Source organism: Quercus suber, unplaced genomic scaffold, assembly GCF_002906115.3.
Source record: "Quercus suber isolate HL8 unplaced genomic scaffold, Cork oak 2.0 scaffold_16, whole genome shotgun sequence".
Classification (NCBI taxonomy): Eukaryota; Viridiplantae; Streptophyta; class Magnoliopsida; order Fagales; family Fagaceae; genus Quercus; species Quercus suber.
In genome coordinates, this window is record NW_027069481.1 from 2,574,266 (window position 1) to 2,588,862 (window position 14,597).

Sequence of the window (14,597 nt, forward strand, 5' to 3'; positions counted from 1 at the left end):
ATTGTAAAGGTACCATGAATTTTACTACAAAGTATTTACATACTAATATCGTAATAAATGTGATTAGTGAACTTTAAAAACTTAATACATTAAAATTTGAATTGCTTTCTTGTGATTAGTTAAACACCAATTTATAAGTTTTATATTGTAAAATTTGTGGTATTATCATTGGACAGTTGGACAGGTCCAGCAAAAATATGTAGAACAAACTCCCAAAAAAAAAAAAAAAAAACTAGTAACCCAATAGAAATAATGCATTTTAATTATCATTCTTTCCTAAAAATACATAACATTGTAGCTCAATAAACTTCTATTTTTTTCAATAGCTCATTCTCTCTCTCAAATTACCCCTTTCACTCTGTAGCTCTTTATTTAATATTTAAATAAAGTAGTAAAACAAATAGAAGTCTTGTGGTTGCACAAGTAAGAAATGGATTAGGCAATAAGGAAAAGTAACTTTTTAACTTAAGTTTAGCTAAACTTTTGCCTAATCCCCATGCAAATGCTATAAAAGTTGAAATTTAAGGAATAGTAGACAACTAAACACTTATCTACAACTTATAGAATTACAATTTTGATTGGACTATCGATCACAAATTCTTAGGACAATGTCCTACAATTATTGAAGAACAACTAAGCGAGTAAAAATATCACACACTAAACAGCAAGGATAATAAATCCTTCTATATATATAATTATTAAAGAGGCATATAAGAGTTGCTCGAGTGGTTGTTGGAGCATTTTAGTGGCTTTGATAAATTTGTGAGACATATCTAGGGAAGTCACTGAGTCAATATTCTCACATCCTTCAGGGAGGCCAGCCTCTACAGCCGGGAACTTGATGATTTGGATATCAATGTTGGTGCCACGCGTTTTGGAGAATAATGGCTCGTTGCGAGGAGTAGTGACAATAGTTGCCTTCACACCTCGCGCTGCAAATAGCTTGGCCGTGTCCATCATTGGGATCAGGTGACCATGGGCCATCAAAGGGAAGAAGAATATATGAAGCTGACGACTTTTGCTACCCATAACACCTGGAACAAGCGGAAATAGAGAGGTTATTAGGCTAGGCTATATTTTGCAGTAGTAGTATGAGAAATTTGTTAGACATGAACATAGACACGGTACATTATATAGTAGCACACAGGGAGACGGGAATACTTTGGAATAATAATGCATTTTAGTTATCATTCTTTCCTAAAAATACATAACATTGTAGCTCAATAGACTATTTTTTTCAACAACTCATTCTTTCTCTCTCTCAGATTACCTTTTCCCTCTATAGCTCTCCCCCTTCATCTCATCTCTCTTCTTTGATAGAAGCATTTGGATGATTGTCATTGAAATGCAGTGGCCAAAGTTGATCATGTGTGTAGTCACATGGCCGTTGGATAGGAATGAATAGGGTTAGTTGACCATTGGGTGTCGAATCTTGGCCATCAAGTGGCCGTCTTGACTGATGGATGACTTACCTATCATTCAAATGAAATCAAACTTTTCCATTTTTTTAAATGGCTATTTTGGGTTGCACATACAGGGCAGGTGCCTTTAAAATTTTTGACTATAAAATTCTTTATGAAAAGCTGTAAAATGTTTTGCCTTTAAAATTTTGGTGAAACAAATAGTGGCTTCCCCCCATCCTATCTGGTAGCTTCCCCTCGTCCTATGTGCTAGTGGGCCTGGTAGTCTAAGCAATCATTCTAATGACCGGTGTCGATAATTCAATCAACAGTCACCGTTCCAGTGACCGATACCGAAGGTCCAACAACCGGAGACACTATTTCAACCATCAGTGTTGGTAGTCCAGTCACCAAACCTTAGGCACCAGCATCTCCAATGGTTGAACCACTGGTTTTGGTGGTTTACTTAAAAGATATTACTTGTCATACCAAACACCTGAAAATGTTTTACATACATAAAATATTGTACTTCAAAACAAATGAAGTGTAAAAGAAAATTTTTAAAGGTACTATGAATTTTACTACAAAGTATTTACATACTAATATCATAATAAATGTAATTAGTGAACTTTAAAAACTTAATACATTAAAATTTGAATTTCTTTCTTGTGATTAGCTAAACACCAATTTATAAGTTTTATATTGTAAAATTTTTGGTATTATCATTGGACAGTTGGACAGGTCCAACAAAAATATGTTGAACAAACTCCAAATAAAAAAAAATAAAATAAAATAAAAACTCAAATTAAAATAGTAACCCAATAGAAATAATGCATCTTAGTTATCATTCTTTTCTAAAAATACAATTCTTTCCTAAAAATACATAACATTGTAGCTCAATAGACTATTTTTTTCAACAACTCATTCTTTCTCTCTCTCAGATTACCTTTTCTCTCTATAGCTCTCCCCCTTCATCTCATCTCTCTTCTTTGATAGAAGCATTTGGATGATTGTCATTGAAATGCAGTGGCCAAAGTTGATCGTGTGTGTAGTCATGTGGCCATTGGTTAGGAATGAATAGGGTTAGTTGACCACTGGGTGTCGAATCTTGGCCATCAAGTGGCCGTCTTGACTGATGGATGACTTACCTATCATTCAAATGAAATCAAACTTTTCCATTTTTTTGAATGGTTGTTTTGGGGTGCACATGCAGGGTAGGTGCCTTTAAAATTTTTGACTAGAAAATTCTTTATGAAAAGCTGTAAAACGTTTTACCTTTAAAATTTTGGTAAAACAAATAGTGGCTTCCCCCCATCCTATCTGGTAGCTTCCCCTCGTCCTATGTGCTAGTGGGCCTGGTAGTCTAAGCAATCATTCTAATGACCGGTGCTGATAATTCAGTCAACAGTCACCGTTCCAATGACCAATACCGAAGGTCCAACAACCGGAGACACTATTTCAACCATCAGTGTTGGTTGTCCGGTCACCAAACCTTAGGCACCAGCGTCTCCAATGGTTGAACAACTGGTTTTGGTGGTTTTCTTAAAAGATATTACTTGTCATACCAAACACCTGAAAATGTTTTACATACATAAAATATTGTACTTCAAAACAAACGAAGTGTAAAAGAAAATTTGTAAAGGTACTATGAATTTTACTACAAAGTATTTACATTCTAATATCATAATAAATGTAATTAGTGAACTTTAAAAACTTAATACGTTAAAATTTGAATTTCTTTCTTGTGATTAGCTAAACACCAATTTATAAGTTTTATATTGTAAAATTTGTGGTATTATCATTTGAGTTGGACAGGTCCAACAAAAATATGTTGAACAAACTCCAAATAAAAAAATAAAAATAAAAATAAAAACTCAAATTAAAATAGTAACCCAATAGAAATAATGCATCTTAATTATCATTCTTTTCTAAAAATACAATTCTTTCCTAAAAATATATAACATTGTAGCTCAATAAACTGCTTTTTTTTTTCAACAGCTCATTCTCCCTCTCAAATTACCCCTTTCTCTCTGTAGCTCTTTATTTAATATTTAAATAAAGTAGTAAAACAAATAGAAAGTCTTGTGGTTGCACAAGTAAGAAATGGGTGGCAATAAGGGAAAAGTAACTTGTTAAGTTTAGCTAAACTTTTACCTAATCCCCATGCAAATGCTATAAAAGTTGAAATTTAAGAAATAGTAGACAACTAAACACTTATCTACAACTTATAGAATTATAATTTTGATTGGACTATCGATCACAAATTCTTAGGACAATGTCCTACAATTATTGAAAAACAACAAAGCGAGTAAAAATATCACACACTAAACAGCAAGGATAATAAATCCTTCTATATATATAATTATTAAAGATTCATATAAGCAATTTTTAGCGCCAGAGATCAAAGGCAATACAACCTTAATTCTTCAATTAAAGCATTCAAATCAGAGTATGATGATCCTCCTTCTTCAACGGCCCTCCTTGCCATCTCTCCAAGTGCCTTGGCTCTGGCCGCTTCTTCACCCACCAAAATTTGCCTCATTGCCCTCTCTATTGCTTCGCTCTTGATACCATCTACCACTCTAGTCCATTGTTGAGCACCAACACTAATTCCAGTTTTCAGTACTTGAGTTATCAACTTCTCATTGTAAAACTGCTCTGAAGCCATAGGCCATGTGACCATAGGCACCCCTGAAGCCACTCCTTCCAAGGTCGAGTTCCACCCACAATGAGTCACAAATCCTCCAACTGCTTGATGATCAAGAATCAAAACTTGGGGTGCCCAATCTCTTATAATTAATCCTTTACCTTCCATTCTTTTCTCAAATCCTTTAGGTAGCCAATCTTCATCTTCATTCTCATTTTTGCCTTTCCTCACAACCCAAATGAATTGTTGTTCTCAAGCCTCAAGACCCATTGCAAGTTCTAAAAGCTGAGAATCACTAAAATTTGGCATACTTCCCAAACAAATATAAATAACCGAATTGAGTTTCTTTGTACTAAGCCACTTTAAACATTCTTGTTCATCAATGGAAGCTTCCTTTCCCCTTTGGGCTTTATCTTCAGCATCCTTGTTGCATAGTGAAACTGGACCTATATGCCATGCCTTTATTCCCAAAACTTTCCTGTAATGATCTGCATAAGCTGGCTCAAGCTCATAGAAGCTGTTAACAACCACCCCATAGCTTGTAAACTCTGACTCTATAGCTTCTTTCAACAACTTGTAAAAGTCTGTTTCAACTTCTTGCAGATAGAAATCAGGAAGTTCCATCCTTGTCAACTTTATCTCTCCTGGAAAGCTAGGAATGACAAAAGGTTCAGAATCAGAGAAAACTTTCTTGTGGGGTTCATATAGTTGCAAACTATGTTGTGAAGACAGGGAAAAAAAACTGGTTACCGAGAAAGCAAGCCTAGGAATACCCAAATTAGCTGCAACATCAGTTGCCCATGGAAAGAACATGTCTGCAACAAGGCAACTAGGTTGGTACTCTTCTAGTAGTTGCTCCAGTGGTTGTTGGAGCATTTTAGTGGCTTTGATAAATTTGTCAGACATATCTTCGGAAGTCACTGAGTCAACATTCTCACATCCTTCAGGCAGGCCAGCCTCTACAGCCGGGAACTTGATGATTTGGATATCAACGTTGGTGCCGCGAGTTTTGGAGAATATTGGCATGTTGCGAGGAGTAGTAACAATCGTTGCCTTCACACCTCGCTCTGCAAATAGCTTGGCCATGTCCATCGTTGGTATCAGGTGGCCATGGGCCATCAAAGGGAAGAAGAATATGTGAAGCTGACGACTTTTGCTACCCATAACACCTGGAACAAGAGGAAATAGAGAGGTTATTAGGGTAGGCTATATTTTGCAGTGTTGGTATGAGAAATTTGTTAGACATGAACATAAACACAAGACATTATATAGTAGCCCACAGGGAGACAGAAATGCTTTGGAATATTCTTCTTTACGGTGTTAAATGCAACGCTCTCATTTCAGTGTCCGCAAGTTGTTGCGCACTCCTATAGTCCAATCCACAGAAACTAGCTTGTTCCTGCTAATTATAATGATAATTAGTGTTCAATTACCAAGTTCTTACAACGCTGATTTGATTTGAGTTTGACTAGCATGACACAACCGGCATCTACAATTACAGATATTGACAAGGTGTTTTATCACACATTTACTAAGAGATGATTTCGCAGTGTTCACAGGGAGGGCTTTCTTTGTGATTAGTATGGGCTATTTGGAATGCAAGAGATCGACTGTTGCATGCGGCAGCCCAGACACACCCCAGCGAGACATTGGAAAAGGAAAATGTTTAATATATTACATAATAAATAAACGTCAAAATTATTGTTTTGTGATTAGTATTTGTAAAAGTTTTTATATTGAAAATAATAGACGACTACTGCGTATATAACTTTCCAGGCCTGCCCACAGGTCGGGCCAGGTCGATTTAGGGCCCAAACCGAACCCAACTCGAATGGATTAGGTTGCTGAATTTCGAACCCATATTCAACAGAATATTTGGGTCGGATCCGATGTTTTGGGTAATCGGTTGACCGGGTCGAAGTTGTCGGTTTGTCGGGTTTGGGCCTCAAATTGGACCGGAATTTTTGACATAATTAAAATTATTGGAATTTCCTTTTTTTGGGTCCTTTTAGCCCAAATTACTCGGTTTGGCAGTTTAATAAACCCTATTGATTTCATATTGTTTGAATTTCCTATATATTTCAAATTGGGCTTCTTTTTACTTAATTTATTTTAAAATAGGACTTCAAGCTTAGCTTATATTATGAACTACACTAGACTTATTGGGCCTTCAGGACATATCAAACCCAATATAATCTTGCAATTCCTCACAAATTTTCACAAATTTAAACTTGGACAGAATAACACAGCACAACACACCAAAAAGCCTTTTTTTTTTTTTTTCACCTATGATCTCTAAAACAATAGAAGCACCTAAGTAATACATATCAATCCAAATACATAATCTTTCCCAAATTAACCACAAAAAATAAACACAACAAAATAGACTAAAGATAGCATAACCCAACCTACAAAAACGCTAATTTTACCATATGTGATCTATCAAATAACACAATAAGCACCTAGGCAGTAAGCAATAACTCAACAACTATTAAACCTACCAACCACAACAAATACTATTTCCAGCAACAAATAAATCACAATAGATAATACTGTACTGCAATATTCCAATTAATGGATATATATATATATATACTTAGTACCATAAAAGCAGTTACTGCAAGTTTTTTGGGCAGTAAATCATAAGGCTAAAAGCTTGCTAGTTATACAATGTTCCAAGCAATATAATTAGTTACAATAATCAGAAACCATAAGCATTTCCAAAAAATAGCTTTCCCAAAGCATTGAATAACTACTCTATACTTTATAAGTCTATAACTAATAGAAAAGAAAACCTATGAACTAAGATTTTTTTGCTATATGCATTGATAGTTGAGTATTGTTAGAAGTTAGAAAAGTGATATATCCAAGAAAGCTTCCAAAATATTCCCAGAAAGCTGCCTTCTTTACAAAATTAATGACCATCCTCCTACAATAGGCAAAAAAATATGCAACAAACAATACATTAGTACCAAATACAAGACCAACTAGTAAGGAAACTAAGTTTATAATAGTAAGGGGCTAAAGACAGAATCGTACCAAGTCAGTGATTAATCATCAATGCTAATTAAGGGTTGTTTGCCTAAAGTGGAACCCATGCTTGAGTTGGTATTTGCTGTTGCACTTGCTATTGGTTGTTGATTTAATATAAAAGAATAGGAAATAAACACAATAGATTAAATTTTGCTTGAATACATGAGACATTCAATAAAATTAATAGACAATAAGTTTTAGAATTTAAACATATTACCTAAGTCAAGTAACTCCTCCTCCAATGCCTCTACATCATCCCTTTACTAGCGATGAGAAATTGGAATTGTGGCTTAAAGCCAATTTTGTGAACATACAAGGTTTTGAACCATGAGAGGAGATAGTGAACTTCGAAATGGATCAACAATGTGGCCTCCAATGCTAAATGCTGACTCAGATGCACCAGCGGAAACTAGTACAACCAACACATCCTTAGCAACTTTAGACAACACTTAGTACCTACTACAATTGTCCCTCCACCACTCCAATATCTCAAAATTCACATCCTTTCTACCATCACAGTTTTCAGTCAAATACTTTTCCACCTCATTACTACAACCTACATATTGCTCAAATTGCAAGAAATGTTCATATCACAAGTGAACCATCACATATGGATCACTAGCATCACTTTCCAATTCTGTCCTCTCACACCCACTTTGTTCTTGCACATTTGGTGAATGAATAGAAGAGTAAAAATTATATAACTGATACAAAAGATCTTTCACCTTATCAACCATCACTTCTGCCACTGCATTCCCATAAATTCAGAAAAAGAAAACTCCAAAAACCTCAATTTTTTTCGTGGATCAAGAACCACAGCCACATACAAAAGAGGATTAATTTTCTCCCCTTTCCCTTAATACTTCTCAAATTTAGTTTGCATGTTTATGGCTGTGTTTTTCATGAGAGCTTTTTGGGATTTAAATAAATTAGAAATACTCTCTTAAATAACAAAGACCACATCATAGCAGGCATTTGAAGTAACGTACAAAAAACCGGAGAATTTCTTCGTTACATTATAAAAAAAGCCTTAAGAAAGTCACAAATGCCCTACAATTTTGGAAATCACTCATACAAGGAGATCCTAAACCACCACTATCTTCCTTGGTCCTAAAGTACGACGAATAACCATCATCTTCAAAATCCATTCAAAGGAACACTTACTCAAAATTTTCAGCAGTTTCTAACATGAGATAGGTCGAGTTCCACCTAGTTCGTACATCTAGACTAAGAAGACTCTTGGACTCCATACCTAAACTCTCCATAAAACTCCTTAAAATTTGATTTCTGTTGCGTGAGGACTTCACATACCTCACAGCTTCATGCACCTTGGCAATAGATGCATCAATCTCTTTCAAACCCTCCCCCACAATGAGATTAAGGATATGGGCACAACACCTCATGTTCATGAACTCATTTCCTAAAACTGTCCCATTCCAATCTTTAGTCACCCTTTCCAAAAATTTAATTATTGTTAAATTTGAGCTAGCATTATCCACAGTCAAAGTGAATATCCCATCAATCCCCCACTCACGCAAAGACATCTCAATCTTTCTATCTATAGTCTCTCCCTTGTGGTCTTCAACTTGATAGAAATTTAAAATTCTCTTATACAATTTCCAAGCATCATCAATAAAGTGACATGTGAGACACACCCTACAACCCTTCAAGGATTTCCTTAGCTTCTCTCTTTCACTATTATAAATGTCAATCACATCTTTAGCCACAGTTTAACGAGATGAGATATCTTTTAATCAAAGCTTAGGTTGTAAGGTAGTTACATATTTCTTAAACCCATACCCCTCGACATACCTAAAAGGCAACTCATCAATTATAATCATTTCAGCCAATGCCTTTCTAGAAGCCTCAACAGAAAAGTTTGTTGACACAAGGTGGAACCCATCTTCTCCATCCTTTTTGGGTTCAAAAGCTAATGTTTTCTACTCTTTAACTAGGTCTTCTCTATTAGGGTTCTTGGGACATATTGGCACATGACCTAACAAATTACTAGTACCACAACTCTTACTCACAGCATTATACTATTTTTTGCAATAATTACAAATAGCCTTAGTTTTACTAATATCACCCTCACCTATCTTTATTTTTTCAAAATGGGCCCAAACAACTGACTTTTTTCTACCACTATAAGTTCCACTAACAGGTACTGTCATACTTACCTGGCATAGCGAAACTGGGGGCAACTCAGCAGCAGCAGTTGCTTCAGCTTGGGTAGTAGCAGAAGCTTCAACTTGGGTGGGAATAGCACCATCATTTTGTGTAGCAACTGGTGTTTGGACAGAGGGTTCATTAGTGGAGGTTTCCATGACTTAAAAAAAATCAAAGATACATATTAGCTAACTAGAGTAACAAGTATAATTCATAGCTTTAATAATAATAATAATAAACTAGTCGCTAATCTGTGCAATGCACAGGAAAACTATTGTGTAAGTAGATGTTAACAACTATTTGTCTCTTCCACTTTGATTGTACATAGTCACTAACCCCTTCAATTCACATAATAATTTGAGAAGAATAATATATATTTACTTTGCTTAAAAACTCACTTTAAAATGAATAGGCTGGATTTCTACTCATAATATGACTCAACATACTCAAAAACTGGAATCATTTTTTATTAAAGGAAAATTGAACAATATCAACTATTGCAAAAATGGTAAAAGAACAAAAATATATAAAAAATGAAAGTTTTCCATTATGTTTCTTCTTTCTTTTACTTATTAGGAAAAAAATAGCAATAAAAAAGCATATCAATCAATTTATTGAATTTGATTTGAATACAGCTTAAAATAAAAGAAAAGGACTCTCTCCTATAATTGAAACACTTCAATTTGGACTCTTTTCATATGCTATGCACTTAAGTCCTGGCTATTGTAGACAATAATTTGGGACGATCATAAACATTGTTTCCCCTTGGATTATGACAATAGAAAGAACCTGCAACATCTAACATTCGGTGAGGTAAAAGAGATGACAATCCAACTACAAAGAAAGACAACTCAAATCAGTAATTTTATTTGGCAGAACAAAATGGTATATAATTGATATTAAGATATGGTTGTTACTTAATGTCACCAATCACAAAAATATAAAGAGATGTATATAGGTTGCTAATCCAAGTATACTTTGTTATCCATTAGAAACTATTTGTTGAAATAGACACATCCATCATCAAAAGTTTAGGTAACACAGTAATAACATAAAACTACCTGTCAAGCGTTAGTTTTAAAACCAACACATGGTATGTAATAAACTAATAATGTTTATTAAAAAAAATGGTCTTCAAAGTGGGATAAGCAAATAAAATCATCATTAAATAGAGACACAACTACTAAGATGGCTTTCGCATCAATATCTAAAAATTCCTAAGGAAATAATATTCTCACTAACCCGGCCAAGGCATGAGTTGCATCATTGCATTCTTTGTTGACCCTTTTAAAAGATATTGTGCTATTTTACTTAACAATTGTCATAAACAATGGTGTGGTTTGTCTTTATACATAATGGCAGAATGGAATCTTCAGTGTACAACATCTACTCTCTATTTTAAAATATTATCTTCAAAATAAGAGAATTCAAAAGTAAAAAATAATTCATTTAGAAGGAAATAAAAGAATCAATATATAGTTTTCTCCTATTAATGGATACTTGCAATTTTTATGCACTATCCACTTCCCTCTCTTTACCACCCATCCAAAAACAATGATTCCTAAAACGTGGATCAAAGTAAGCTTTCTTAGGTCAATCAATACATTTATGTAACTAAAATTCATTGTGATATTCAACAGAAGTAGTAGCTACAAACACTAATCTAAATCCTTATCTTTATCCATTATAATTCTACAAACACTAATTGAAATCTTTATCCTTATCCACTGTAATTTATTCTCAAAGTAAGCGCATACCACTGTTTGATTCCAAGCAAAATTCTGTAAAGACCAGGGTAAAAGTTATAAAATTTTAAACCTCCTACTCATATAAAATGAATGCTCAGATCAATGATAGCTACAATTTTAAATCTTAGCCATCATAAATAGCCTAAAATTTACACATGCAAAACTGCAAAAATGCTGCTTTATTATTAGGGGGGAAAATTAGAGTCAAAGATTATCTACATAGATAGGAGTGTGTCTCAAACCCAAGATTAAACTTCAACCTTAATTATTTCAACAACATACCAATTATGTTTTAAATGTAAGTTTGCATTTAACAGAATTCAAGTAACTAAATACATGTTGATCAAAATGAGCAATGTCCATTGAAGCAAAATTACTTAAAAAGGGAAACAAAAAAAGCTTAGTCATGTTGCATACCAGATTTGCATTATCGATGACAGCAACATCAGACCGTTTCAGTGCGGTTAACTCAAAGGCTCCCTTAAAGATACAAGAGGGAGTATTGGCAATTACCCCACAGCGTTAACCCATTGACCATTACTATCTCTAGATCGTGCTACAAGCGCCAGTGCTTTATCAATAATATATGCTATCAGTATAACACCTCACTGAGTAAAAATATGTGTTTCAAGACTTCATCATTAAAATCAAGATAGTAATCAACATCAACTGAAAGGGAAAAAAAATCAATCATAATAACAACAAAAAATCTAAAGATTTTCTAAAAAAAAACCCAATAACTATATAGCATCAAATTAACCATGCCTAAAATTATTATTAAACCCCATAACTATCTGCAACACACAGCCCATACATATCACTAAAAAATTCTTAAACCACAATCTACATCCATATGAATTAATTTTTCAGCCAAAATAAATTAATCATCAGGCCAATTCCTAGGCCTTTCAAAAACAACAACAACAAGAACAAAAACCTATAGAATTTGAAATCCCTAAATCGATAGAAACCGTAATTGAAGACATAGAATTAAGACATAACTTTGAGGCTCTGTTCCATTTAAACCGATTTCAATCTGAATTTTAACCCATATCAATCAAATAAAATTGAAACTTGAAAAAGATCAGATTGGAATTCTTCATACCTTAAAATTCGTCCAACACCAAAAAGGGGAATGGATCCAAATTCTTCAAGTCAGTGCTGAAAATCAAATGCCCAAAAAGGGGGCCAAAAAATAATCAATGCCCAGATGATAAAAACTCAAAAACAAAATAACCATGAATCAAAATTGACATTAGCCAAAGGAGTTGTGGCTAAGAAAAGAAGGAGGGAGCTGCGTTGAATGAGAGAGTTAAAGAAGAAGAAGGAGATGGGAGTGAGTTTGAAATAGCGAGAGTTTGATCGAGGGTTTTGTTAGGGTTGAGTTTGCATTTGAGAGATAGTGTTGAGAGAGTACGAAGAAAAAATTAACTACGTATAGGTTGGGTTTTTTGTTTACGGTTGATTTTTGCATTCAGGCTCCTCTTGTAGTTGGGTTTTAATAAGAATTGGGTTTGTAATTTGTATTTGGTGGGAAAAAAAAAGATTTATTATTATTTATATAAGTATTATTGATGTGGAAAATTGTGAGAGTTTCAAAAGTTTCAGTTTTATATATCACACAAATGAAAAAGGAAAAAAAAAATATCCTACTTATACAAAAAATTAAAGTATTGTAGAAATACATGTTGTGTTGTTTAAACAACGACAACTTGAATGAACATTTCTTGGTTCTATTCGTCTTTAAAATTCAACCAAGAAAAATATTATTTGATTAGGAATTCTAAATTTCAACCAAGGCCAATGAAGCACAAAACCCTCTTTTCTTTTCCCTCCTATGTCCTTAACTCCAATTTTCATCATCCATATAATTCCAACCTGTTTTATTTTGTCTAAGTATTTTTATTTTCCGTAATTAATTAAGAACTATGTTACAGAAATAGTTCGTGAAATAGAAATCTAGAAACTTGTTGGGAAATTTAGACCCCGGTTGATAGAATTAACAAATTTTAAACCCAAGTTGTTAATTAGATTTATTATAAATAAAACTTGTTAAAAACAAACAAACATCAATATCATGTCAAAATCATGCAGCGAAAATAATAAATAAGACAAGATATGACGACCCAGGAAAACCAATGAAACCAACTAGTTTTACAGTAAAAAACCTGGGGGGAAACCTTCCCGAAAAGCAATCCACTATAGTAAAGAGAAGTTTCCGATCTAGTACAAAACCTTTGTCCCTAGACTCTACAATCCCTATAGATGAACTCACAGCAGAAACCTTCTATCGCTTCAGAACCTCTGAACTCTTTAATATATGAGTGCCACCCTTTGATGTTGCATGGATCCCAGTACATGACTAACTCCTTTGCACGAATCCCAGTACGTGACTCACTCACCAACTTAAGGAAGAAGAATGTTGACTGTAAAGTTCTTCACTTCATCAACAATGAAGATCAAGAAGCACTTGGTTACAAAACCCTAAGGCGCAAAGACGTAGTAGCTTCTTTTAGAGAGAATAAGGCATCAATCACCTTTTGCATATGTTCTCCTTGTATTCTCTTATGTGACGGCCTCTAAAATAAGCCTTATATAGGTCTAGGGTTGTGAGAAAAGAAACCCTACACAAATACAAAAGCCTGGCCCAAAAATCAGATTTATAAATTCTGATTTTTCGTAACCTCGATCGATCGAGAGGTGTTGAGGGGGTGTCGAGATTTAAACCTCGATAGATAGCTATCTGTCGAGAATACAGAAAATTTCTTGATCAATCCACTAGCTATTGAAAAGGTGTCGAGATTGCGATAAGAAACACCTTAAGATCTCGATAGATAGCTAGCTGTCGAGCAAGAGTCGAGAAGCTGTCGGGCTATCTGTTCGCAGGTGTCCGCAAGTGTCGAGCTATCTGTCCAGCTTTAAGGAACACCTTTTCTTCACTTGTTTCTTGGTCTAATCTTATGGTTTTAATACTAGACTTGAACAACATGTTTCTTCAAGTATTAAACACAACTTAGATCTACCCAAATACAAGTAAAGTGTGTTTTGTCAAAGGATTAGCCAACTACATAAAAGCATGACATATGTTCTTAACATGTGAACCACATATGTCCTAACAATCTCCCCCTTTGGCAATCCGTGACAAAACCACAACAAACAAATGAACATATGAGAGAAGTCATAAATCACTCAATTTATATTCACTTGTTGAATACAATAAAATCTACCTTATCACAAACCTTTGAGAAACTTTGCAAGAAAAGAGTTTATGGCAAGTAGACTTTGACAACCTGTACTTCTGAAACATTTTAAACAAAACTCATCAAGGCATCTTAGTGTGAAACAGAAATAATAGATTGCATACAAGTAATAAGAAACATGTATATAAAGAAAGAAAAGAAACAACACATGTAAAGGTAGGTGAAAGAAATATACATCAACATATATCAAAGATAAGCATAATGTATGTAATCATGGTCACAAGACCCAAAGTACAAGAAGAAGGAAGTAAACACTCCCCTTAACAATATGAAACACATCTCCCCCTTACAAAGGAATATATTGCTCCCCCAAACATGCAGAATCTTCCAAAAAGATTCCAAA

General features: G+C 34.2%; 2 long non-coding RNA genes and 1 pseudogene across 3 annotated transcripts; all 3 read right to left on the reverse strand.

Annotated features, from left to right (window-relative positions):
• Positions 1-905: 905 nt before the first annotated feature.
• LOC136061352 (uncharacterized) lies at positions 906-1,965 on the reverse strand. The gene is made up of 2 exons (XR_010632912.1): positions 1,271-1,965; positions 906-1,034 (listed from the first exon to the last, which is right to left on the reverse strand). It is a non-coding gene; the product is annotated as an uncharacterized LOC136061352 (long non-coding RNA).
• A 1,649-nt stretch (positions 1,966-3,614) lies between these two features.
• Positions 3,615-5,650, reverse strand: LOC112025896 (UDP-glucose flavonoid 3-O-glucosyltransferase 7-like; annotated as a pseudogene).
• A 944-nt stretch (positions 5,651-6,594) lies between these two features.
• Positions 6,595-12,285, reverse strand: LOC136061598 (uncharacterized). Of its 2 annotated transcripts, XR_010623428.1 has the most exons (3): positions 12,100-12,285; positions 7,087-9,364; positions 6,595-6,976 (listed from the first exon to the last, which is right to left on the reverse strand). It is a non-coding gene; the product is annotated as an uncharacterized LOC136061598 (long non-coding RNA). The 2 variants fall into 2 exon arrangements; XR_010623427.1 differs by lacking the exon at positions 12,100-12,285 and having other exon boundaries at positions 7,087-9,706.
• Between the last annotated feature and the right edge of the window lie 2,312 nt (positions 12,286-14,597).